Source organism: Rhinoraja longicauda, chromosome 29 (assembly GCF_053455715.1).
Source record: "Rhinoraja longicauda isolate Sanriku21f chromosome 29, sRhiLon1.1, whole genome shotgun sequence".
Taxonomy (NCBI): Eukaryota; Metazoa; Chordata; class Chondrichthyes; order Rajiformes; family Arhynchobatidae; genus Rhinoraja; species Rhinoraja longicauda.
The window spans coordinates 7988848-8016511 of NC_135981.1; the positions used below are offsets into that span (position 1 = coordinate 7988848).

At 46.7% G+C, this 27664-nt stretch overlaps 1 protein-coding gene across 1 annotated transcript in view; it reads left to right on the forward strand.

Moving 5' to 3' along the window:
* Positions 1-10004: 10004 nt before the first annotated feature.
* LOC144607517 (thyroid hormone receptor alpha) overlaps positions 10005-27664 on the forward strand; it is a 246660-nt gene continuing 229000 nt past the window's right edge. The window contains exon 1 of the mRNA XM_078424413.1: positions 10005-10064. The gene's annotated coding sequence lies outside the window, so the exon portion shown is untranslated. The remainder of the gene's footprint in view (positions 10065-27664) is intronic.

Here is a 27664-nt window from a genome sequence, read left to right on the forward strand (position 1 = left end):
ATCGTTCCAGTTGAACCGAGATCTTACTTGCCTTCTTGGTTTCAAAACCTCTAGTCTGTCATTTGAAGGAGAGTCCTTTTGGTATTGTACCCCTAGCGGAGTCAGGGGGTATGGGGAGAAGGCAGGAACGGGGTACTGATTGAGAATGATCAGCCATGATCACGTTGAATGGCGGTGCTGGCTCGAAGGGCCGAATGGCCTCCTCCTGCACCTATTGTCTATTGTCTATTGAATCCCTCTCAAAGAGCAACATCACAAAGAGATTGTTGGGTCATCCATTCATTTGTGGTTTATGCGGCCTTGCCTTGCTAGACAATAGACAATAGGTGCAGGAGGAGGCCATTCGGCCCTTCGAGCCAGCACCGCCATTCAATGTGATCATGGCTGATCATTCTCAATCAGTACCCCGTTCCTGCCTTCTCCCCATACCCCCTGACTCCGCTATCCTTAAGAGCTCTATCCAGCTCTCTCTTGAATGCATTCAGAGAATTGGCCTCCACTGCCTTCTGAGGCAGAGAATTCCACAGATTCACAACTCTCTGACTGAAAAAGTTTTTCCTCATCTCAGTTCTAAATGGCCTACCCCTTATTCTTAAAATGTGGCCCCTTGTTCTGGACTCCCCCAACATTGGGAACATGTTTCCTGCCTCTAACGTGTCCAACCCCTTAATAATCTTATACTTTTCGATAAGATCTCCTCTCATCCTTCTAAATTCCAGTGTATACAAGCCTAGTCGCTCCAGTCTTTCAAGATATGACAGTCCCGCCATTCCGGGAATTAACCTAGTAAACCTACGCTGCACGCCCTCAATAGCAAGAATATCCTTCCTCAAATTTGGAGACCAAAACTGCACACAGTACTCCAGGTGCGGTCTCACTAGGGCCCTGTACAACTGCAGAAGGACCTCTTTGCTCCTATACTCAACTCCTCTTGTTATGAAGGCCAACATTCCATTGGCTTTCTTCACTGCCTGCTGTACCTGCATGCTTCCTTTCAATAACTGATGCACTAGGACACCCAGATCTCGTTGTACGTCCCCTGTTCCTAACTTGACACCATTCAGATAATACTCTGCCTTCCTATTCTTATCACCAAAGTGGATAACCTCGCACTTATCCACATTAAACTGCATCTGCCATGCATCCGCCCACTCACACAACCTGTCCAAGTCACCCTGCAACCTCATAGCATCTTCCTCACAGTTCACACTACCACCCAGCTTTGTATCATCTGCAAATTTGCTAATGGTACTTTTAATCCCTTCATCCAAGTCATTAATGTATATTGTAAATAGCTGTGGTCCCAGCACCGAGCCTTGCGGTACCCCACTAGTTACTGCCTGCCATTCTGAAAGGGACCCATTTGGCTGCTACGCTTGGCTCTGTGACAGTAATATGCTTCATAAGTGACTGCATATGTGCAGGGGGTGTTGTTGTAACTAAAGATACAATAAAGGGCCATTTAAATACGACTTCTAGCTGATTTTCTGATAAGGGTTGCAGAAAATATACCAGCACAATGGTCACCCTGATCTTGGCCTTCGTATCACAATCTGCACGGGGATTTGGTTGAGGTTGTGGATGGATTTTAACCGACCACGCTCGGCAGCTGCAAGAATGGTGAGCATTTCTTCTTTCCTATGTCAACCACACCAATCAAAAGTGGCAATTGGTGCTTCGGAGTGCCGGAGTTGACGCTTTGCTGCAAATGTTGCCAGTTCCGTAGAACTACCCAGGGTGGACGATGAGGACGTAAGGCAGCTCCCACCCCCGGTAAGCACTCGATAGATCTGCACGCATTTTCACCAGTTCAACTCCGCTCCACCCTCCTCCCGAGTCCTCTTGCTAAACTTCACCATTTGTATTCCTTCGTTATCACCTGGTTCCCCGGCCAACAATGGAAACATTGTGAGCTCCACCATTTCTGAGTCATCGATGCGGGCTCTGCTTTGCCCTGTACCTTCCCGTACCTCCTGTGTCCCCTCCCCCTGACTCTGAGTCCGGTCCGAAACATCGCCTATTCTTTTTCCTCCAGAGATGCTGCCTGACCTGCCGAGTTACTCCAGCATTTTGTGTCAACCTTCTGCTTTACTCCATCTATCGTGTCTTTAGTGGCATGTTTTGGGGGTAAAAATAACCCTGCCTGACTCAGCTGGGAATCGCGTTGGGACTCTAGGATTATTTTAGCAGCCAACAGTAAAGGTTGTAAGGACGGTTCGGAGACCCTTGCAAGGTAAGATCGTAGGTCCACAGGGAATTTCTTCTGGCCCTCTCGTTCCCAATTTTGCAATGATCTCAATTTGAACATCTAGTTGTTTCTTGATCACACAAGGTACAGTTTTCTTGCAGTGTGAATACTTTGTTTTTGCGTTATCATAGTCCAGTTTGCTTGAAGAAACGGATTTTTTATTGTACATTTATTAATGTCATTGTTACTTTGAAAGCTGCAGCACGTAGGACTTCATTTTCTCATCTGGCTGCACGTGCCAAATAAACAACCTTGTTGTTTTTGTGGCAAAGCATATAATGAGTCTGAAGAAGGGTCTCGACCCGAAACGTCACCTATTCTTTTTCTCCAGAGATGCTGTCTGACCCGCTGAGTTACTCCAGCATTTTGTGTCTATCTTTCGTGAATTTACAAGGTAACAAAAAACTGCTGTGTGCAATTAGTGTAAATAAGCTCTTTTCAGCAAGTATGACCTCTTTCGCTGCCGTGAATTTGTACCTATCAGAATGAAATTAAAACCCTTCATCTAGCCATTTGCTACACAGATCCTATTCTGAAGTGCTCTCAGCAAACAAAAGCCTAATAGCTGAATGATTGGGTGACTGCCACTTCAGAAAGTCAGCAATTGTTAACAGTGTAATAATAAAGAGTAGGCCATTTAGGATTGAGATGAGGAAAAACTTTTTCACCCAGAGAGTTGTGAATCTGTGGAATTCTCTGCCACAGAAGGCGGTGGAGGCCAAGTCACTGGCTGTTTTCAAGAGAGAGTTAGATATAGCTCTGAGGGCTAACGGAATCAAGGGATATGGGGAGAAAGCAAGAATGGGGTACTGATTTTGGATGATCAGCCATGATCATATTGAATGGCGGTGCTGGCTCGATGGGCCTACTACTGCACCTGTATTCTCTGTTTTCCATGTTTCTATCTATTAGATCTAAAGTTTGCCAAGGTTTTTACTTTTGAAATAATTATGTCCAATACTTATTATACTCTAGTATCGTCGTTTCCATTTCTGCCGTACCTGCAACTTTGAGCTGTGTTTTAAATAGTGACAAACCCGAAGTCTTTTCCATGTTGCCAAGGAATAAAAACGAACGTAATATTTTACAATTCATCTGTGCTACGCCTGACAGATTTGTAAGCAGTGTTACGGCTTCCAAGTTCTTATTTTAACCGTTGTCCTGAGGATGGTAATGCTGAAAATTGTTGGAATTGTCAAATTCAATGAAAATCTCAAAAATAAATTACTTTGCACCCGAGAAACAGAAGCACAGGCGAGACTTGAACTTGCTTTATCATTCGGAGAGAGCACGGGCCATTTTGAGCCTAGTTCACCGTCTAGCCTGTTCACCACATCCTGTGATTCTTACGGTGTCTAAAAAATATATCAATTTCAGTTTTAAATACATGAAATTCTGTGAGGTAGAAACATAGAAACATAGAAAATAGGCGCAGGAGGAGGCCATTCGGCCCTTCGAGCCGGCACCGCCATTACATGACATATTTACAGAGATTTCATTATTTGTAGCGATACCGTCAAACACGATGTGCAATGATAGTGGCGGATGGGAATAATCATAGAACTGTTACAATATGGAAAGAAGTCCCTTAACCATTGGGCTGACTCTTTGTCTAATGTTTAATGGCATTGACTTAGTTTAGTTTAGAGACAGGCCCTTCGGCCCACCGAGTCTGCACCGACCAGCGATCCCCGCACATTAACACTATCCTACACACTAGGAACAATTTACATGTGTACCAAGCCAATTGACACACTGACCCGTAATTCTTTAGAGTGTGGGAGGAAACCAAAGGTCTCGGAGAAAGCCCACGCGGCCACGGGGAGAACGTGCAAACTCCGTTCTGACAGCGCCCGTAGTCGGGATCGAACTCGGGTCTCCTGTGCTGTAAGCTCTGTAAGGCAGCAACTCTACCGCTGCGCCACCGTGTATGTATGTGCATGTGTATGCATGTGTGTGTGTACCTGCATGCTTGACAGGAATGTCCAGAGTTTCCAGTTAATACACGGATTGAAAACGACACCATGACGTAGGGAGAGTAAATGTACATCTGCAGGTGTATAAGACTCATGTCCATTAGAAAAACCTCTGGCCTAAGGAAGCAGTGGTGGGTTGAAAGACTGCAGGAGGTCCCAGTAGGGCGACACAGTAACACAGCGGTAGAGTTGTGCCAGAGACCCAGGTTCAATCCTGACTACGGGTGCTGTCTGTACAGAGTTTGTCTGTTCTCCCCGTGACCTCGTGGGTTTTCTCCAGGTGCTCCGGTTTCCTTCCCACATTCCAATGACGTGCGGGTTTGCAGTTTACAATTGGCTTCTGTAAATTGCCCCTGGTGTATAGGATGTGAAAGTGGGATAACATGGAACGAGTGTGGTGGGTCGATCAGTAGTCGGCGTGGACCCAGTGGGCCGAAGGGACTGTTTCCATGCTGTGTCTCTAAACTGAACTAAAGTTAAATTGCCTGATCACTGTGGCATGCACAGATTCTTTAATGTTGCCAAGGCGTTGCTGGCTCAAGCTGCTAAGGTCTTTATCTCAGTGTGAACCGCAAAAATGAAAACAAACCAGCTCTATGGACGTGGCACCACAAAGAGGCCCTCGTTTCCTTGATCCCTTGGCATGATCCCCCCCCCCCCCACTCCATCTCGCGATAAGTTGGCTCTGTTCAATGCAATAACTTATCTTGTCAGGTCACAAAAAATGGATGGAGCCCAATTCAGCTTGTATGTCTGCAAGCAATCGGGTAATCAGTTTGAACTGGTATAAGAAAATAACTGCAGATGCTGGTACAAATCGAAGGTATTTATTCACAAAGTGCTGGAGTAACTCAGCAGGTCAGGCAGCATCTCAGGAGAGAAGGAATGGGCGACGTTTCGGGTCGAGACCCTTCTTCAGTCTGAAGTGTGTCTGGACAGTCTGTCAGTCAGTCAGGACAGTGTGGTACACTTACCAGATAAAATATAAAAAAGTAACAATGATTAGTTATCTGGAGATATTTCAATATTCGCACAAACATACCATCTAGTTCTATATAACACAATCTTCCAATATCTAGCTAGGCATTTATCTAGTTGGTTTCATGGCTCAAATAAACGGTCCATTTTCCCCAGAGCTTCTCAAATGAATTCTCAGATGTGGAATCTTAATTCATTTCCTCCCTCCACAGGCGCTACCTGACACACTGACTATTCCCAGCAATTGTTTCCATTTTTTTCATCAATATATTTTCTCGTGTAATTTTTCCTGATGACTTCCCTGAACCTGAAGTAATATCCTGTAGCAGTATGACTGCTGGGCTGGTGGGAACCTGCTTACACTGATTTTCGTAGAACCTTGCACAATCTCGAAAGCTATATTCAAACACTGAGAATTGTTATTCTCCACTTGATTTATCTGGTATGAATTTTCTTTACCACAATGCAACCCGTGCCTCTGTACACGCTGCTGGGATGTGTATTTGCCAACTCATTGAATCATAGAGTCACAGCAGTGTACAGCAGGGAAACAGGTCCTTCCACCCACATTGTCTGTACCGACCAAGTGGTCTTTTTGGGTTGGTCCCATTTGCCTGCGTTTGGACAGTAACCCCCGAAAGAAAAGCTGTTCGTATATTTGCCCAAAGGTCTTTTGAATGTTGTAACTTTGTCCACTTCCCTATCTCCCTTTGACAGGTCATTCCCGAAACGGATCCCTCTCTGAGTGAAAGAGTTACCCCTGAGGTCCCACAAAATGCTGGAGTAACTCAGCGGGTCAGGCAGCATCTCAGAAGGGTCTCGACCCGAAACATCACCCATTCCTTCTCTCCTGAGATGCTGCCTGACCAGCTGAGTTACTCCAGCATTTTGTGATACCTTCAATCTGTACCAGCATCTACACCCCTAAAGTCCCTCTTGCCTTGACCCTGTGACCTCTCATTTTTGAATGGCTCTGTCCTTGGAAAAAGACATTGAGCATTCACCTTGTCCTTGCCCCTCATGGTATTGTACGCCTCAACAATGCCACCCTTCAGTCTCCTACACTCCAAAAGCCCCAGCCTCTCCCTTCACTCAAGCATGCAATCCCAGGTAACATCTTGGTGAATCTATTTTGCACCTTTTCCATCCTAATGACATCCTTGCTATAGCTGGGTGGCCAGATCTGCACACAGTATTTATTCCATGCGTGGAGTCCTACAGTTGTGGACCATGAACATTAAATCTAAACTAGTAGCAAGCTGGGAAAGAGACGGAGTGCTGTGCTACCGGAGGCACTGACCCTCTTTAGATGGTAGACCAAGGCTTCATTTTGCCTCTCTCGAAGACCTAAAACCCCTCGCAATGCTGTCAGGTCAAGCTGAGTTTACTGTCATTTACACAGTTAAGGTGCGGTCCAGGTACAATGAAACTCTTGCTCACAGCAGCATCGTAGGCACATAGCTAACACGAAAAAACCCCATAAAGTACGCATAAAATGGGCGTCAGGATGGTGCAGCGGTAGAGTTGCTGCCTTACAGCACTTGCAACGCTAGAGACCCGGGTTCGATCCTGACTACGGGCGCCGTCTGTACGGAGTTTGTACGTTCTCCCCGTGACCTGCGTGGGTTTACTCCGAGATCTTCCGTTTCCTCCCACACTCCAAAGACGTACAGGTTTGTAGGTTGACTGGTTTGGTATAAAAGTGTAAATTGTCCCTAGTGTGTGTAGGATAGTGTTAATGTGCGGGGATCTCTAGTTGGCGCGGACTCGGCGGGCTGAAGGGCCTGTTTCCACGCTGTGTCTCTAAACTAAACTAAATTCATGTGAAAAAACCACTCGTGAAAAACACAATTCGAAAACATGTCCAAGGTCGTGCACGAGGTGGGCCTTAATGTTCCGTTGCCATGGTGGAATTAATGTTGCGCAGATGGTTTAAGTACCTCAGTCGGTCAGGCAGTTACTTTGTGTAAACCAGCATCTGCTGTTCCTTGTTTCTGCACTCTGGTTCTAGTACCTGAAGGGGCGGCCTGGTGGCGCAGCGGTAGAGTTGCTGCCTTACAGCGAATGCAGCGCCGGAGACTCGGGTTCGATCCCGACTACGGGCGCCGTCTGTACGGAGTTTGTACCTTCTCCCCGTGACCTGCGTGGGTTTTCTCAGAGATCTTCGGTTTCCTCCCACACTCCAAAGACGTGCAGGTTTGTAGGTTAATTGGCTGGGCAATTGTAAAAATTGTCCCTAGTGGGTGTAGGATAGTGTTAATGTGCGGGGATCGCTGGGCGGCGCGGACCCGGTGGGCCGAAGGGCCTGTTTCTGCGCTGTATCTCTAAATCTCTCTCTCTCTAAATCTAAATCTAAAAATCTGATGGTTGTAGGAAAGGAGCTGTTCCTGAACCTGGTGGTATGCGGCTTCAAGCTTCTGTGTCTCCAGTCTGATGGTAGCAGTGAGGAAAGAGGGCTCAGCCTGGATGGTGGAGATCCTTAATGAGAGACGCTGCCCTCTTCAGATGGTTCCGCATGTAGATGCCTTCGACAGTTTTGGAGGCCCGTGCCCACGATGGACCAGGCTGAGTCCACCAATCTCTGTAACCTGAAGATAGACACAAAATGCTGGAGTAACTCAGCAAGACAGGCAGCATCTCTGGATAGAAAGAATGGGTGACGTTTCTGGTCGAGACCCTTCTTCAGTCTCTGACTCGGGTCTGAAGAAGGGTGTCGATCCGAAACGTCACCCATTCCTTCTATCGAGAATCTGCCAGTCTCGTTGAGTTACTCCAGCATTTTGTGTCTATCTTCGGTGTAAAACAGCATCTACAGTTCCTTCATACACATGCTCTGTAACCTCTTGTGTTCCTGTACTTTGGAATTGCCGTACCAGGTCACCGTGTAACCAGCTATGATATTTTCTACAGTAGAAATCTGTAGGCGTTTGTTGGGGTATTAAGTGGCATACCAAATCTCTCTGAACTTCTAAGACACGATAGTTAGTGTGCACCTTCTTTGAGATGATATCTTTGTGCTGGGCCCAGGAGCAGTAATTCAAGATATTAGCGCCCAGGAATTTGAAGCTGATAATGCATAGAAACATAGAAACTTAGAAAAATAGGTGCAGGAGTAGGCCATTCGGCCCTTCAAGCTAGCACCGCCATTCAATATGATCATGGCTGATAATCTAAAATCTGTACCCCGTTCCTGCCTTTTCCCCATATCCCTTAATTCCTTTAGCCCTAAGAGCTAAATCTAACTCTCCCTTGAAAGCATCCAGTGAATTGGCCTCCACTGCCTTCTGTGGCAGAGAATTCCACAGATTCACAACTCTCTGGGTGAAGAAGTTTTTCCTTATCTCAGTCCTAACCCTTATTCTTAAACTGTGACCCCCGGTTCTGGACTCCCCCAACATCGGGAACATTTTTCCTGCATCTAGCCTGTCCAATCCTTTACGAATTTTATATGTTTCTATAAGATCCCCTCTCATCTTTCTAAATTCCAGTGAGGTGCAGTGGGCGTTTCTGCAGGTATTGATCAAATATTGGTCCCCTGTTTCTGAACGCAACAGTGAAGTAAAACTTTGTGAAGAAAGCACGGGGCCCCACATGATTCTCCATGCCATTCTGACCAGTGGTCCATTATACACATTCTAAACAAGCTCACTGAATTCTCCAGGATATTTCCACTCTGAGAATTGTGCACAAAGGGCTCAAACCCGACCAATGTTGACCAATATTTGATACTCAACCGATGTAGTCGGACTATCGCTCTGTTCTTTGTGGAATCTTGCCGTGTGCTAATCGCCTTGTATGCTTCCCACACTACATTGTGGAGTACGCTTCAATTCATCACTGGTTGCAACTAGCTTTAGTAGATCATTAAGGCAATAAAAGCTGCTCGATAAAGGCAAGCCTTTGTACGGTAAATTCACTCCATTTGTTTTGAAGTTTTCATGGGATTCTGTCTTGAAATGTCAACACAACTCACTTTTCTTTCCAACCACTGTCAATAAATCACTTTTTGAAGACGTTGTCAATAGAAGGCACCGTTGACAGAATAGTTTGTTTAAATATAAGAGGGCAGCACAGTGGCACAGAGTTGCTGCTTTACAGCGCCAGAGACCCGGGTTCGATCCTGACTATGGGTGATGTCCATATGGGGTTTGTACATTCTCCCTGTGACCACATGGGTTTTCTCCGGGTGCTACAGTTTCTTCCCACACTCCAAAGATGTACAGGCGTGTAGGTTAATTGGCTTTGGTAAAAATTGTAAATTGACCCTCGTGTGTCGGATAGTGCAAGTGTACGTGATGATCGCTGGTCTGGGTGGACTTGTTGGGCTTTCCGTGTCGTATCACTCTCATTGAACGTTAAGCATTGCAAAATTGTGTCAAAGGGGAAATGCAGTTTTAAGTTAAACTTCTATTTTGTTAAATTCTTTGCGCACTTATGAGTTTGAGCCCTTGTGCACAATTGCCTTGATTGATAGAGTGGAAATGTCCCAGGGTTAAAATGTCCCTGTGTTCTTGGTTAAAAAGCGTTAAATGGAACACAAGTCGAAATGGCATGAAAAATCATGTGTGAGGGGGGGCTTTCCTCTCAAAGGTTTAGTTCACTGTTGCATTTAGAAACAGGGTTCCAAAGGAGAAAGTGGTTTTTATGCTACGCTGCAGAGTGAGATATGTTCTACCTTGTGAATGTGAATGTGAAATGCTCGTTACCAGGCAACGGATTTTGTGGAATCATAAATGTCAATGTGTGCTGGGAGAGATACATGCACAAAAGTAGGCTTAACGTTACATGTTTTTTTTATTACAGGAGGGTACCGTGACAGCTTCTGAAAGGAGAAGGAAAGCTCACAGATCTGAGGTCATGAGGTACATTTGGGTTTTCACATGGTCTCTTTCTGTTCTATTTAAAGGGGAATCAAAAAAGACTGCAGTTTTCCAAAATGGAAATGCAACCTATTCTATTTACACTTTCCTCTCAGCACTCAGGTTTAAAATTACTCCTGTTCCCTTCCATTCCGGAGAAACCGTATAAGGCGAAAATTTCAAATTAATTATCATTTGGCATCGTTTTAATGCTGAGTTTCAAATGAGTTCCATGGTCTGTGGGGACTGTCTAGTGGGTGGCACAGCAGTGCGCTGGTAGAGTTGCTGCCTCACGAAGCCAAGAGATCCGAGTTCAGTCGTGAACCTGGGGTGCTGTCGGCGTGGAGTTTGCACGTTCAGTCTCGCTGCGACTGCTCCGGTTTCCTCCGGGTGCTCCGGTTTCCTCCCACATCCCAAAGGTGTGCAGGTTTGTAATCTTAATTGGCCTCCGTAAATGGCTTCCTGGTGTGTAGCGAATATATGCAAAAGTAAGGTAACGTAGAACTAGATGGTCAAGGGGAAAGCTTTGCACTGTGCTGAGAAGATTCTATCAAGCAGAAAATAAGAATTCTTAGTGTTTGAACGTGGCGTCCTTGGTTTTGCAAGGTTCTATGGGTGATGGGACGTCAGCAAGGACTGAATAAGCCTGTTTCTATGCTGGAAGTCAATCAATTTGAAATTCCTAATGTTAAGCCACTGTTACCTTGAGAATGTCCTGAGTTAATTTCACTCTTCCCAGGGGTAGGTTGATGCATTGGTTAAATAACTCTGCTAGCAATCTAGGCCCTGAACTCATCCTCAGGGGACCTTTGTTCAAATTTCACCATGGCTGCTGTGGATTTTAAATGAAATGCATTGAGCAAAAGTAAGCTGGTGGAAACTATTGGATATCCCACAGTAGAAAACTATCTAATTCAGTGGACGCAAAATGCTGGAGTAAATCAGTAGGGAAGGCAGAGACGCTGTCTGTCCTGCTGAGTTACTCCAGCATTTTGTGTCGACCTTCGATTTAAGGTACAGGGCCCTAGTGAGACCGCACCTGGAGTACTGTGTGCAGTTTTGGTCTCCAAATTTGAGGAAGGATATTCTTGCTATTGAGGGCGTGCAGCGTAGGTTTACTAGGTTAATTCCCGGAATGGCGGGACTGTCATATGTTGAAAGACTGGAGCGACTAGGCTTGTATACACTGGAATTTAGAAAGATGAGAGGGGATCTTATCGAAACGTATAAGATTATTAAGGGGTTGGACACGTCAGAGGCAGGAACCATGTTCCCAATGTTGGAGGAGTCCAGAACCAGGGGCCACAGTTTAAGAATAAGGGGTAGGCCATTTAGAACGGAGATGAGGAAAAACTTTTTCAGTCAGAGAGTTGTAAATCTGTGGAATTCACTGCCTCAGAAGGCAGTGGAGGCCAATTCTCTGAATGCATTCAAGAGAGAGCTAGATAGAGCTCTTAAGGATAGCGGAGTCAGGGGGTATGGGGAGAAGGCAGGAACGGGGTACTGATTGAGAATGATCAGCCATGATCACGTTGAATGGTGGTGCTGGCACGAAGGGCCGAATGGCCTCCTCCTGCACCTATTGTCTATTGTCTATATCTAATTCAGTAATAGCCTTTAAGAAAATCTGCCACCCGTACCCAGTACCTGCCTTCTATGTGACTCCAGCCCCCCAGTGGAATGTTTTATACTTACTGATCAATGAAGTGACACACCGAGGCATCCAGCCATCAGAACACAGCGAGCCACAGTGGCGCAGCGCCAAAGATCCGGGTTCGATCCTGACTACGGAGTTTGTACGTTTTCCCGGTGACCGTGTGGGTTTTATCCAGGTGCTCAGGTTTCCTCCTACATTTCAAAGGCATGCAGGTCTGTAAGTTGATTGGCCTCTGTAAATTGCCCCTCGTTTGTAGGTTGTGAAACCAGGACTTAGAACGAGTGTACGGGTGATCGCAGGCAGGCTCAGACTCGGTGGGCTGAAGGGCCTGTTTCCACGTCGTTATGTCTCTGAAACTAAACTAAAACTAACTTTGTTCTCCTCACTTTGGCGCAGCGAGGAATGAGAAACAAATAGTCAACGATGTTCTTGCCCTAGGACTGAGACAAACTGTATTTCATCAGTAAATCTCTGGTATTGTTTGAATATGTAATCAGAGAGATGTTTTTTAAATGAATAGTGGACTACGTTGTTCTTGCCACCACAGCAATGAAGCTTGGAGTTGGGGCAGGGAATGGATAAGGTTTACTCTCACTCTACGATTGACAGGATCTGGGCCTCTAAATGGAATGACCTCAACATTTCTCTCTGGTGCTCACAATTTTGGATTATAACAATATAGATTTGAGGTGGGTGAGGGGTAGCCCAGATACAAATGAGCAGCAGATGGTTGAATTGAAGATGCACAGAGTCTCTTGCCCAGAGTATAATTAAAACTAACGGGATTTTCCATCGCCCGGTACGGCCGTAGGACTTTCCAGCGCGGCGCGGCTCGGCCGCGGGACTTTCCATCGCCGGTGCGGCTCGGCCACGAGGCCTTCCATCGCCCGGTGCGGCTCGGCCGTGGGGCCTTCCATCGCCCGGTACGACCGCGGGACTTAACAGCGCCGGTGCGGCTCGGCCGCGGGGACTTTCCATCTCCTTGCGGGGGCTGTGCGGGTCGGTCGCCTTGGTTGGGGTCGAGCTGTCTGTCCGTGGGAGGGGCATGGGGGAAGAGAGAGGAAGTTTTTTTGCCTCCATCACAGTGAGGGAGTGTTTGGAGTCACTGTGATGGGTGTTTGTGTTGGGGTTGTGTGTCTTGTGTTGTTTTGTTTTTTGTACTGCTGGCAAATTAATCTCGTTCGGTAAAACGAATGACAAATAAAGCTATTCTGTATTCTTCTGTATTCTGTATCGAGGACCAGAAGGCATAGGTTTAAGGTGAAGGGGAAAAGATTTAATCAGAATCAGAGGGGTAACTTTTTCCACACAAAGGGTGGTGGGTGTATGGAACGAGCTGTCAGTGGTGGTATATTGAGGCAGCGACTATCGCAACATTTAAGGAATAATGAGACGGGTACATGGATAGGATAGGTTTTGAGGGATATGGGCCAAATGCAGGCAGGTGAAACTCGTGTAGATGGGACATGTTGGTCGGTGTGGGCAAGTTGTGCTGAAGGGCCTGTTTTCACGCTGTATGACTCAGTGACTCCATAAGAATCAGGGTCAAAGTGCCTTGACCAAGTGCTAAAACGTACACAGAAAATAATGGAGAAATGTAGGTATTATACTGTCAAAAGTATTGGACTATTTTAGCATAGCTTTTATTTCAATTATGTGAGGAAAAAATGGTAAATCTTAGGGAGGGGGTGGGAATTTCAAATGGAATTAACACCGAAAGACAGTGTTTTAGTTGTTAGTTTTAGAGATACAACGCGGAAACAGCCCCTTCGGCCCACCGGGTCCGCGCCGACCAGCGATCCCCGCATATTAACGCTATCCTACACACACACTAGGGACAATTTTTATATTTACCAAGCCAATTTACCTACATACCTGTACGTCTTTGGAGTGTGGGTGGAAACTGAAGATCTCGGAGAAACCCCACGCAGGGAGAACGTACAAACTCCGTACAGACGGCACCCATAGTTGGGATCGAACCCGGGTCTCCTGCGCTGTAAGCGTTGTAAGGCAGCAACTCTACCGCCGCGCCACCGTGCCGTGCAATCTTCTGTTTCCTCAGGGGTGGATTCTGTGCAACGGGACACATTCCCAAATATTCAAGATTCAAGAAGTGTTAACCAACAAAGGAAATTTCATCCCCGGAACAGATAGTTCTCTCAGGTTATCAGATTAGCTCGATGTCGTATGACTTGATTTATTCCTTGTTTACCCGGATCTGAGGTTCGTTACTCGACACGTGAAAGGGCAAAACCTCCAGCAATTCTGTGTGTAAGTAGGTCTCTTGACAAGTTTGAGTGTGAATGAAGGCTGCAATTGTCCCCTTACAAGGGCCACGCTGGTCATTTCATAGACCTCGCACGGTAGACTAGGTGGTGGAACCAAGGATGCGGTAACAGTGATTAAATAACCCTCGACTAGAAGTTTGAACAAACCTTTGCTTGAGAACTGAATCTGGAGACCATTGACTTCAAGGTTTCCAGGTCAGTTTATTATCACATGTACCAATTAAGGTACAGTGAAATTTGAGTTTCACGCAAAGCATGGTGGGTGTATGGTACAATAGACAATAGACAATAGGTGCAGGAGGAGGCCATTCGGCCCTTCGAGCCAGCACCGCCATTCAATGTGATCATGGCTGATCATTCTCAATCAGTACCCCGTTCCTGCCTTCTCCCCATACCCCCTGACTCCACTATCCTTAAGGGCTCTATCCAGCTCTCTCTTGAATGCGGGAAAATATCGCATCTCCGTTGAGGTAAGAGATTGAAAAAAAGGTTTCCCCCAACCCCTCCCCCCCCCCCCCCCCCCCCACATAAACCAAACCAAGAAAGACCACAACATGCTCTTTAACACATACTAAAATACTGCAAAGATGAAGGACAGACAGACTGTTGGCGTGGCAGACACTGCTGGTGGTGCCACCCGGTTTGCTGATGATGCAACTTTTCTCCACTGCTTCAGAATCCACGGGAGGGAAAGGCAACGCAGAGATTTATGTCGAGCCTCTCAGGGGCTGAGGGACTTCTCCAAGCACTCTGCAGCTGGCGACTTAGTTTAGATTGGCAGTCATTGTTGCGATGCAGAGAGCACATTAGCTAATTTGCAAGCAGCAAGATCTCACAATGAGATAAATGGACAGATGTTCTGTGTCAAATGTGCCGTTTGTTGAAAATTAATCCATGGCCAACAGTGGTGGCTGGATTCAAACTGTGGTTGACGGCCCGGTTCGTGGGGAGATGTGATTTTGGCCTCTGCAGAGGACCACGTGTGCAGGAAGGAACTGCAGATGTTGGTTTACACCGAAGACAGGCGCAAAAACGCTGGAGTAACTCAGCGGGACAGGCAGCATCCCTGGAGAGAAGGAATGGGTGACGTTTCAGGTCGAGACCCTTCTTCAGACTGAGTCAGGGGAGAGGGAGACATAGAGATGTGGACGGGTAAGGTGTGAAAACAAGACATCAAAGGGGACGAAGGTCAAGGAGGGTGTAGAAAAGCTCACGAGGATCAAGTTCTGAGCAGACTCCATTTCACATGGTTATTAAGGCCGACTTTAACGTGTGCCAGCTACTACATGGACTGAAGAAGCCTACAGAAAGTCAAAGAGTCAAGAGTGTTAAAACTGGCATGTGTTCAGCATTGTGTTCAGTTTTGGTGACCGTGCTGTAGGCACGATGTTGTCAAGCTGGAAAGGGTGCGGAGAAGATTTACGAGGATGTTGCCAAGGCTCGAGGGCCTGAGCTAGAGGGAGAGGTTGAGCAGGCCAGGACCTTACTCCTTGAAGTGCAGGAGGATGAGGGGTGATCTTACAGAGATGGATGAGATCTTGAGAGGAATAGATAAGGTAAGTGCGCAGAGTCTTTTACCCAGAGTAGGGGAATAAAGAACCAGAGGACATGGGTTTCAGGTAAGGGTGGAAAGGAATCTGAGGGCAACTTTTTCCAGAGGAGGTAGTTGGCACGTACCATCACAACGTTTAAAAACATTTGGACATGGATAGGAAAGGTTTAGAGGGACATGAGCCAAATGCAGGCAGGTGGGATTAGTGTAGCTGGGACATGTTGGTCGGCGTGGGCAAGTTGGGCTGAAGGGCCTGTTTCCAAGCTGTATCACTCTACGGCTCTCCCTATATTTCCCAAACATGCCTTTAAATGGCTACATCATTTCAAAGTGTTTCATGGTGCCAGGTTTCAGTGGACGTGACTTCCCATTAGCCCGTCCTCTCTCCCTTTGGCGGTCTCCTTCGCAGGGACTCACTGCTTTTATCAAAGTGAGCCGGTCGGTGCGTCAGGATCCAGTCAGTGCCCCTCTCTGTTAATTTGGCAAATTCCAATCCTACTGCCCCTCCCTCCCCTCTCCTCCCCTCCCTCACTCCCTGTTTTCCCCATTTCCCAGCAGCCCCAGGCATCAGCTTCACACTTCATCTTCAGTGTGCTGTATTGCAGCAGGACTTGGTCATTTTTTACATTTCTTCACGTAGCTCTCCTTTTGGTTCCTATTCTAATTTTTTCCCCCCCTCAGAAACCAGGCATTTTTCTCTCTCTCCCAGTTTATTAGCATGTTTAGCTGGTTCCTTGCTCTGGAGTGGGGAGGGGGCGTGTGTGCTTTGGCAGGCGAGGTGGCGAGGTGGCGCGCGCAGTGTGCAAGAGGGTCGGTCTATCTGGATTCAGTGCAGGCCGGTTTTATAGTCGGGAAGGCAGTCGACTTCCATCCACCCCACCCCCTCCAGCTGCAGAAGAGGGCCTCTTCCTTGGAACAGTTCATTGTGTCTGAATCCCATGCCAAAACCAAGCTGAGCTGTGGCTCTGGGTGGAACAGTCAACTCAATCGTAGTATTCATCTGCGAGAGAAAATATTCAGCTTGTCGCCCTTCACACCCACTAACTGAGGTACACGGGCTTCGCTCAGCGAGGGTTGGAGTGAAGCAGGGGGTTTATCTTCAGGATCACAACATTAAACTTAAGTGTTATTGAGCAGTGACTGGAAGGAGTAACTCGAAGAAAAAAAATGTTTTAGCCCTGGAATGTCAAATTGTCTGATTTTGTGGTCACAGACTTGCACTGTGACATTATGGGCGGTGTTAAAGATTAAATGAATACTCCAACTAATCTGCATTTACATGTAGGAAGGAACTGCAGATAGACACAAAGCGCTGGAGTGACTCAGCACAGGGCCGTCTTAATGCATGGGCTTGATGGGCACTTGCCCGGGGGCCCACGAGCATAGGGGCCCCATGCTGATCTGTGTATGTTAAGTGACTTGCAATAAATAAATACTACTTTAAAAATGTAGGTTCAATAAGTGCTTTTTTCGCAACATTTTCGGTCCCTAAGTGCTTCTCACAGCGATCTGTAAGTGCTTTTCGCAACAATGTAGCACCCTAAGTCCATCGCTAAGTGCTTTTCGGTAAGTGCTTTTCGCCGGCACGACAGGGGGGGGGGGGCTGGTAGGGAAAGGGGGGTGGGGGAGAGTAACGGTAGGGGCCCCAGTACACTGCTTTGCCCGTGGGCCCATAATGCTGTAAAAATGGCCCTGACTCAGCGGGTCAGACAGCAACTCTGGAGCAAATGGAATAGGTGACGTTTCGGGTCGGGACCCTGTCTGAAGAAGGGTCTCGACCCAAAATGTCACCTGTTCCTTTTCTCCAGAGATGTTGTCTGACCCGCTGAGTTACTCCAGCTTTTTGTGTCTATTATCTGTATTTATCCATAATTATCGAGTGTGTTTGCTTTAAGATTTCACATAACACATATGTCTCAGCATTTAATTAGAAATGCGTTGTAATCTGTTGGGATTTGAACCACCTATCATCTTTCACCCAGGTGTAAACTAAAGCCCCTACTTGCCCTTCAAGTAAACTTAATAATCGCATGGCAATATTTCAGCCGGTGCCAACTAACGATCCCCGCGCATTAACAGCACCCTGCACACACTGGGGACAATTTTACATTTACACCAAGCCAATTAACCGACAAGCCTGTACGTCTTCGGAGTGTGGGAGGAAACTGAAGATCTCGGGGAAAACCCACGCAGGTCACGGGGAGAAAGTACAAACTCCGAACAGACAGCACCCGTAGTCAGGATCGCACCCGGGTCACTGTAAGGCAGCAACTCTACCGCTGCGCCACCGCGCCACCCTATTCTCTCGACTAAAACCACTGCAGGAAATCGTTATGTGATTAAAAATCACGTGGCAACTTTTTTAAGAAACTTCTTTCACTGGATGTCAGTATCAGCATTGACTGTTGGCATTTATAACAAGAGGAGTTGAGTATAGGAGCAAAGAGGTCCTTCTGCAGTTGTACAGGGCCCTAGTGAGACCGCACCTGGAGTACTGTGTGCAGTTTTGGTCTCCAAATTTGAGGAAGGATATTCTTGCTATTGAGGGCGTGCAGCTTAGGTATACTAGGTTAATTCCCGGAATGGCGGGACTGTCATATGTTGAAAGACTGGAGCGTCTAGGCTTGTATACACTGGAATTTAGAAGGATGAGAGGAGATCTTATCGAAACGTATAAAATTATTAAGGGGTTGGACAAGTTAGAGGCAGGAAACATGTTGGGGGAGTCCAGAACAAGGGGCCACAGTTTAAGAATAAGGGGTAGGCCATTTAGAACTGAGATGAGGAAAAACTTTTTCAGTCAGAGAGTTGTGAATCTGTGGAATTCTCTGCCTCAGAAGGCAGTGGAGGTCAATTCTCTGAATGCATTCAAGAGAGAGCTGGATTGAGCTCTTAAGGATAGCGGAGTCAGGGGGTATGGGGAGAAGGCAGGAACGGGGTACTGATTGAGAGTGATCAGCCATGATCACATTGAATGGCGGTGCTGGCTCGAAGGGCCGAATGGCCTCCTCCTGTACCTATTGTCTATTGTGCTAGCATACGGAGTGATCGCTGGTCAGCGTGGACTCAGTGGGCCGAAGGGCCTGTTTCCACTCTAACCTAAAACTAAATACAGACTTCAGCCACGGAAATTTCACCTGTCTAAATAAATGAAAAAGTCGGAATAATTTATAGCATTTAAGTTCATCATGTCTTAGGAATGATGTTTATATTTGCTTTATTGCAGTTAGTAAACAGCGTGAGAATATTTCATTTAATGCTGATTATTTGTCATTTGATTTAAAATCATAGTCATGTAATCTCAATGATTGGGACTTTGATCGAGCAATTCAAAACTACTCCGTAATCTGCTGTGAAAGAATGTTAATTGGAAACCAGTGATTTAAATTACAAACAAAAAATTTTTTCACACAAACTAGGAAAATCCCAGGAAAATTAGACGTTTGGGGTGTGATCTTTGATTTTAGATTTGAAGAGAAATGAGCGAAGAAGTACTAGATATCAGACTGCGAGTCTCTGTGTTTTTGATAAATATGTAACCCAGCTTCTATGGAAAAAAAATGGGAACAAAAGTGAAAGGCTTGCCACAGAAAATGTGAAGTCTGCACTTCTGTCTTATTTTTGGAAACTGTTTCCTTTCCACCGTCTTGTTTTTCTCATGCATCATTGATGTTTTGTGTGCTGTCTGAGCCGATGTTTCCTGCGATGCTGCTAGGAGCAAAATCTCTCATTTGCCTCGGTACCTGACCGTCCCCGGCGGCGGCGCACATGGAAATTAATCCATCCCGCCTCGGCATCTGCAGTGGCATCCAGCGAAGAATTCCTGGCTGCCTCTTCGTGGGTTTTCATTCATGTGCGAGTTAACCATGCATTCCACAAGCCACCCGTGCTAAAGCAGCTGGAAGACTGCTTTGAATTTCGCTCCTGCAACGGTAGAGGAGGCCTTTGTGAGTCTCTCTTAGGCCAGCGCTGGAAACCCAACTCAACTAGGTTCCCTAGTTAGTAGGAGATTTACTAACCCATCTCTCACTCCTGCACTCCCAACCCCTACCCTTGCTGCCTCCTCCACCACCTCCAACTGATCTCTCTCCTGCCCCACTACATTAACCCCCAGTTCAGCTTAGTTTATTGTCACGGGTAGCGAGGTACAGTGAAAAGCTTTTGAGCATTTGTTGCGTGCTAACCAGCCAACGGAAAGACAACACATGATTACAATCGAGCCATTCACAGTGTACAGATACATGGTAAGGGAATAACGTTTGGTGCAAGGTAAAGTCAGCAAAGTCCGATCAAAGATAGTCCGATGGTCACCAGTGAGGTAGATAGTAGATCAGTTTTGATCTCTGGTTGTGGTAGGATGATTCAGTTGCCTGTTAACAGCTGGGAAGAAACTGTCCCTGAATCTGGAGGTGTGCGTTTTTACACTTCTGTGCCTTTTACCCGATGGGAGAGGGGAGAAGAGGGAGTGGCCAGGGTGCGACTCGTCCTCGATTGAGTCCTTGACTCAAGTCAAGTTTATTTGTCACATACATATACAGATGTGCAGTGAAAGGAAAGTGGCAATGCCTGCGGAATGTGCTAAACTACAAAACAGAATAGAATTATTTTTTTTTAACACAAAAAATAAATTAATACAGTAAATTAAATTAGTCCCTGGTGACATGAGAGTTAACAGTCCTGAAGGCCTGTGGGAAGAAACTCCGTCTCATCCTCTCTGTTTTCACAGCGCGACAGCGGAGGCGTTTGCCTGACCGTAGCAGCTGGAACAGTCCGTTGCTGGGGTGGTAGGGGTCCTTCATAATGTTGCTTGCTCTGGATCTGCACCTCCTGATGTATAGGTCCTGCAGGGGGGCGAGTGTAGTTCCCATGGTGCGTTCAGCCGAACGCACTACTCTCCGCAGAGCCTTCCTGTCCTGGGCAGAGCTGTTCCCAAACCAGATTGTGATGTTCCCGGACATGTGAGGTATAAATGGAGTTTATATCCCAGAGTGGTGCCACAAGCAAACTGGAGGAACAGCACCTCGTGTTCCCCTTGGGTAGCTTACAAACTCAACTGTATGAACATTGAATTCTCCAATGTTTGGTAACCTCTAGCAACCCCCACCTCCTCCCCATCCCCTTTCTCCCCACATATTCCCCTTTCTTTCACCACCCTCTCTCCCTGTGCCTCACCTGGACTCCCCTGGGCCCATTTCTCTCCTCCCATTCCCCCTTCATCTACATTCCTTCCATTGGCACCTCAATTCTCAACTCTAATTCTTTGTCTAGCGCCTTCTGTTTTTTTCATCTCTGGCCTTTGTCCAACCATCTGCCTATAAAACAGCCCCTCACCTATGTTCATCTCTTACCTGCCTTGCTTCCTCTTGCCCCTCCTCTCTTCCAGGTTTACTTCCCTCCCTACAATCAGCCTGAAGGGGGGGTCCAACCCCAAACGTCACCTAGTCCATGTGTACCACAGATGCTGCTGGATCCGCTGAGTTTGTGTCTGTTGTTTTGTAAGCCAGCGTCTGCAATTCCTTGTTTCTACATCAACCCTGACCAGTAACCACACTGCGCCTCAGAACAACGCCCAAACCATGCTCCCTCCCAGCTGTGGAAGAGGCAACACAGCAAGACGCCAGTAGTCTGACCCAGCTACTCAATGAATTTCCTCTTCCATGCCTTTACATAGAAACATAGAAAATAGGTGCAGGAGGAGGCCATTCGGTCCTTCGAGCCAGCACCGCCATTCATTGTGATAATGGCTGATCGTCCACAATCAATAACCCCGCGCCTGCCTTCTCCCCATATCCCTTGATTCCACTAGCCCCTAGAGCTCTATCTAACTCTCGCTTAAATCCATCCAGTGATTTGGCTTCCACTGCCCTCTGTGGCAGAGAATTCCACAAATTCACAACTCTATGGGTGAAAAAGTTTTTTCTCACCTCATTTTTAAATGGCCTTCCCTTTATTCTAAGACTGTGGCCTCCTTGTACACCAGTCACTGAAAGTTGGTGTGCAGGTACAGCAGGCAGTGAAGAAAGCTAACGTTGGCCTTCATAACGAGAGGATTTCAGTATAGGAGTAGAGGTTCTTCTGCAGTTGTATAGGGCCCTGGTAAGATCACATCTGGAGTATTGTGTACAGTTTTGATCTCCTAATTTGAGGAAGGACATCCTTGTAATTGAGGCAGTGCAGCGTAGGTTCACGAGATTGATCCCTGGGATGGCGGGACTGTCATATGAGGAAAGATTGAAAAGACTAGGCTTGTATTCACTGGAGTTTAGAAGGATGAGAGGGGATCTTATAGAAACATATAAAATTAAAAAAGGACTGGACAAGCTAGATGCAGGAAAAATGTTCCCAATGTTGGGCGATAATTACCCATAATAATTTCACCCATGTCTGCCTTCAAGGGACCCACATTTGATTTTGCTACTCTTTTGCTCTTAACATATCTAAAGAAGCTTTCACTGTCCTTCTTTATATTCTTGGCCAGCTTCCCCTCATACTTCATCTTTTCAGCCCGTATTGCCCGTTTTGTTATCTTCTGTTATCCCATGAAAGTTTCCCAATCCTCTGGCATCTGGCTACTCTTTGCTGTGTTATACATCTTTTCTTTTAGTTTTATTCCATCCCTAACTTCCCTTGTCAGCCACGGTTGCCTCCTACTCCCCTTAGAATCTTTCTTCCTTTTTGGAATGAAATGATCCTGCGTCTTCCGGATTATGCCCAGAAATTCCTGCCATTGCTGTTCCACCGTCAATCCTGCTAGGATCCCTTTCCAGTCTACCTTGGCCAGCTCCTCTCTCATGCCTTCATAGTCCCCTTTGTTCAACTGCAACACTGACACCTCCGATTTAACCTTCTCCTTCTCAAATTGCAGATTAAAACTAATCATATGATCACTACCTCCAAGCGGTTCCTTTTCCTCGAGTTCTCTTTATCAAATCTGGTTCATTGGACAACACTAAATCCAGAATTGCTTTTTCTCTGGTAGGCTCCATTACAAGCTGCTCTAAGAATCCATCTCGGAGGCACTCTACAAACTCTCTTTCTTGGGGTCCAGAACCAACCTGATTTTCCCAGTCTACCTGCATATTGAAATCGCCCATCACCACAGTGGCATTACCTTTCTTATATGCCAGCTTTAACTCCTGCTGCAACTTACACCCTACATCCGGGCTACTATTTGGGGGTCTGTAGATAACACCAATTAGTGACTTCTTGCCTTTACAATTCCTCAACTCAATCCACAGTGACTCTACCTCGTCAGTCCCTATGTCTTCCCTCGCAAGGGACTGAATTTCATCCCTCACCAGCAGAGCTACCCCACCGCCTCTGCCCACCTGCCTGTCCTTTCTGTAGGATGTATAACCCTGAATATTAAGTTCCCAGGCCCGATCCTCTTGCAGCCACGTCTCTGTAATCCCCACAATGTCGTATCTATCAACCTCTAACTGAGCCTCAAGCTCATCTACTTTACTTCTTATACTTTGCGCATTCATATACAATACTTTTTACTCATCTCACCCTTCACATCGATCCCTTTTACACTTGGCCATACTCCTATCCCTTTGTGAGCTTTCTTCCCCGTTAATTCTGGGGTCATTAACTATCCCGTTACTCTCTTTCCCTTTATCTCCATCCATGACTATCCCATTTGACTCCCCCCTCCCCCTTATTTAGTTTAAAACCACCCGTGTAGCAGTGGCAAACCTGCCTGCCAGAATGCTGGCCCCCCACCTGTTAAGGTGCAATCCATCCCTTTTGTACAATTCCCCCTTACCCCAAAACAGATCCCAGTGATCTAAGAATCTAAATCCCTGCCCCCTGCACCAGTTCCTCAGCCACACATTCAGGTCCTGTATCTCCCTGTTCCTGCTCTCGCCTGGAGATAACCACCCTGGAGGTCCTGCTTTTCAGCATTTTTCCGAGCTCTCTAAAGTCACGCTGCAGAATATTCATCCCCTTCTTTCCGACGCCGTTTGTGCCGACATGCACTACCACTTCCGGCTGTTCACCTTCGCCCTTGAGAATTTCCTGCACTCTGTCTGTGACATCCTGGATCCTGGCACCAGGGAGGCAGCACACCATCCTCGAACCCCTCCTGTTGCCGCAGAAACCCCTGTCCGTACCTCTCACAATGGAGTCTCCTACTACCACGGCGTTGCCTGACGTCGGCCTCTTTGGTTTTGTCTCAACAGCACTTTTTGCTTCACAAACCAGTCTGCCGCTCAGTGTGGCAATGTCTTCTTCCCCGACAGCTTCCAAGTGGGTGAACCTGTTCTCAAGAGGCACAACACCCGGGGACCTTCGCACTCCAAGTTTCCTTCCCTTTCTCACCATCACCCACCTTCTCTCTTCCAGTACCTGTGATGTAACAATCTCACTGTAGGTGTAACGATCTCACTGTAGGTGTAACGCTCTCACTGTAGGTGTAACAATCTCACTGCAGGTGTAACAATCTCACTGTAGGTGTAACAATCTCACTGTAGGTGTAACAATCTCACTGCAGGTGTAACAATCTCACTGTAGGTGTAACAATCTCACTAGGTGTAACAATCTCACTGCAGGTGTAACAATCTCACTGTAGGTGTAACAATCTCACTAGGTGTAACAATCTCACTCTAGGTGTAACAATCTCACTGTAGGTGTAACTATCTCACTCTAGGTGTAACAATCTCACTCTAGGTGTAACAATCTCACTGTAGGTGTAACAATCTCACTGTAGGTGTAACAATCTCACTCTAGGTGTAACAATCTCACTGTAGGTGTAACAATCTCACTGTAGGTGTAACACTCACTGCAGGTGTAACAATCTCACTGCAGGTGTAACACTCTCACTGCAGGTGTAACAATCTCACTGCAGGTGTAACAATCTCACTGTAGGTGTAACAATCTCACTGTAGGTGTAACAATCTCACTGTAGGTGTAACAATCTCACTAGGTGTAACAATCTCACTAGGTGTAACAATCTCACTGTAGGTGTAACAATCTCACTGTAGGTGTAACAATCTCACTAGGTGTAACAATCTCACTGTAGGTGTAACAATCTCACTGTAGGTGTAACAATCTCACTCTAGGTGTAACAATCTCACTGTAAGTGTAAAACCTCACTGTAGGCGTAACAATCTCACTGTAGGTGTAACAATCTCGCTGTAGGTGTAACAATCTCACTCTAGGTGTAACGATCTCACTGTAGGTGTAACGATCTCACTGTAGGTGTAATGATCTCACTGTAGGTGTAACAATCTCACTGTAGGTGTAACAATCTCACTGTAGGTGTAACACTCTCACTGCAGGTGTAACAATCTCACTTCAGGTGTAACAATCTCACTGCAGGTGTAACAATCTCACTGTAGGTGTAACAATCTCACTGTAGGAAGGAAACTGGAGAGCCCAGAGATAAACCCACGCAGGTCACGGGGAGAAAGTGTGAACTCTGTACAGACAGCATGTGTAGTCAGGATCGACCCCAGGTCTCTGGCTCTGTAAGGCAGCAACTCTACCGCTGCGCCACCGTTATTCTCCTGATTGGTTTATTTTGACTACATACTAAATCTTTGCTGTACCACTGACTTCTCTGCAGAAATGAATTCAAAATGATGAATGTATTATGAATAGATTTAGACACTATGTTCTGATCAGCGTCAGGCCAAGATCGGCCAAGTGCTGAGAGTAGGCGTGTGGTAAAAATATTCATGACCGAGGAAACATTTACTGTCTGGGGTAAGAGCTGGATAGAGCTCTTAAGGATAGCGGAGTGAGGGGGTATGATCGCATTGAATGGCGGTGCTGGCTCGAAGGGCTGAATGGCCTACTCCTGCACCTATTGTCTATTGTCTATTGTAACACAATGGAGCTGCCAGGAAAAGCGGGCGGCGCGGTGGCGCAGCGGTAGAGTTGCTGCCTCACAGCGACAGAGACCCGGGTTCGATGCAGATGACAAGTGCTGCCTGTACGGAGTTTGTACGTTCTCCCTGCGACTGCGTGGGTTTCCTCCGGGTGCTCCGGTTCCCTCCCAAGCTCCAAAGACGTACAGGTTTGCAGGTTAATTGGCTTCTGTAAACTGTAAATTGTCCCTAGTGTGTAGGATCGTGCTCGTGTACGGGGCGGTCTCTGGTCGGCGCGGGCTCGGTGGATCAAAGGGCCCTTTTCCACTCAGTATGTGTAAAGTCTAAAGTGTCAATAAACGATCCACACCTGGAGATACTACTCCTGAGTCTTTCACAGGTATGAGAGTGGCAGGTAAGAGACTGTTCGTTAGGCACAAGGATTTAAGGAATTTGGATCACGTGCAGGTAGAGGAGATTAGTTTAATTCTTGCATCGTGTCCAGCTTGGACATTGTGGTCCAAAGGACCTATTCCTGTTGTCTACTATGTGTAAGAAAATAACTGCAGATGCTGGTACAAATCGAAGGTGTTTATTTCACAAAATGCTGGAGTAACTCAGCAGGTCAGGCAGCATCTCAGGAAAGAGGGAATGGGTGAGGTTTCGGGTCTGAAGAAGGGTCTCGACCCGAAACGTCACCCATTCCTTCTCTCCTGAGATGCTGCCTGACCTGCTGAGTTACTCCAGCATTTTGTGAAATAAATACCTGTTATATACTATACTATGTCTCTGATCTGTGTCTCACAGCTTTTACATCTTCCTTTGTTTACATTTTCTTTTCCTAATTTCCCTTATTAATCTATCAACCAGATGACTTCACCCATTGCTTAGGCCCGTGGCAGTCAATGTAATAGAGATCTTCCCTATCTATCCCTCTCCCGCCCACTCTACAACTTAAAACAAACATGTTTTCCTTCTTCTGATGAAAGATCTCCAACTTGAAACGTAGCTGCTTCTTTTTCTACAGTCGCTGCCTGGCCTGCTGAATATTTCCAAGATATTTTGTGCCAATCTCCCCTTTCCACTCCAATCCTCCTCACATACCATGATGGATTTGAATTATGTCTTTCTATTGAACCCCGCACTTTTTCTGGACCATATTCTGTAATTGCATGTGCATGTTTTCTTAACTTCTAACTTGGGCAATGGAAACGTCTCAAAGACACGGGTGGCACGGTGGCACAGCGGTAGAGTTGCTGCCTTACTGCCCTCGAGACCGGGGTTCCATCCTGACTACGGGTGCTTGTCTGTACGGAGTTTGTATGTTCTCAACGTGACCTGCATGGGTTTTCGCCAAGCGCTCCGGTTTCCTCCCACACTCCAAAGACGTACAGGTTAGATGTTTAATTGGCGTCGGTAAAATTGTACATTGGGCCTGTTTCTGCGCTGTTTCAAGTTCAAGTTCAAAAACACTTGCCTTGGGGCAATTTACAAAGGCATGTAGAGTAGTACAAAAACTATTGGTGGGGGGGTGGGATTAGCAGGGTGTGCAGCGGGACAGAGGGGGGTGGTTGGGAGTTGAGGAGCTGAACAGCCTTGGGGACAAAGGTTGCCCTTCTCCTCTGTGTCCTACAGCCAGTGGGCAGCGAAGCCGGCGCGCTGAGGGGAGCCACTCAAACACAGAGGACAGGACGCGTGAGGGGTCGTGTAAAATCCTGCCAGCTGACCTTAGCATCTGCTTTATTCACAAAATGCTGGAGTAACTCAGCGGGTCAGGCAGCATCTCAGGAGAGAAGGAATGGGTGACGTTTCGGGTCGAGACCCTTCTTCAGACTGATGTCAGGGGGGGCGGGACAAAGGAAGGATATAGGTGGAGACAGGAAGATAGAGGGAGAACTGGGAGGGCCGGGGAGGGACAGAGGAACTATCTAAAGTTGGAGAAGTCAGTGTTCGTACCGCTGGGCTGCAGGCTGCTGGTCGCATAGGGTGGAGAGGGCTCTGACAGGGAGCTCAATAATTTTGGAACAGACTTTGGCTGTGGTCTGCAGGTGGTTTCTGTTCTGAAGGCTGATGGAGTGGAACCAGCAGGTGAAGGAGAACGTGATGACACTCGAACGTATGATCCAATTAAACTAAGGTAAACGTAGAAAGCTGTTTGGGTTGTGAAACAAGCTTATTCAATTCTTTAGCTACACTGTGTTCATGCACATAAACTATACACATCCATCATCCAGTTACATTAACGACACTACTTTCCCTTTCTTGAAACAAAAGAGTGATTCATATATTTA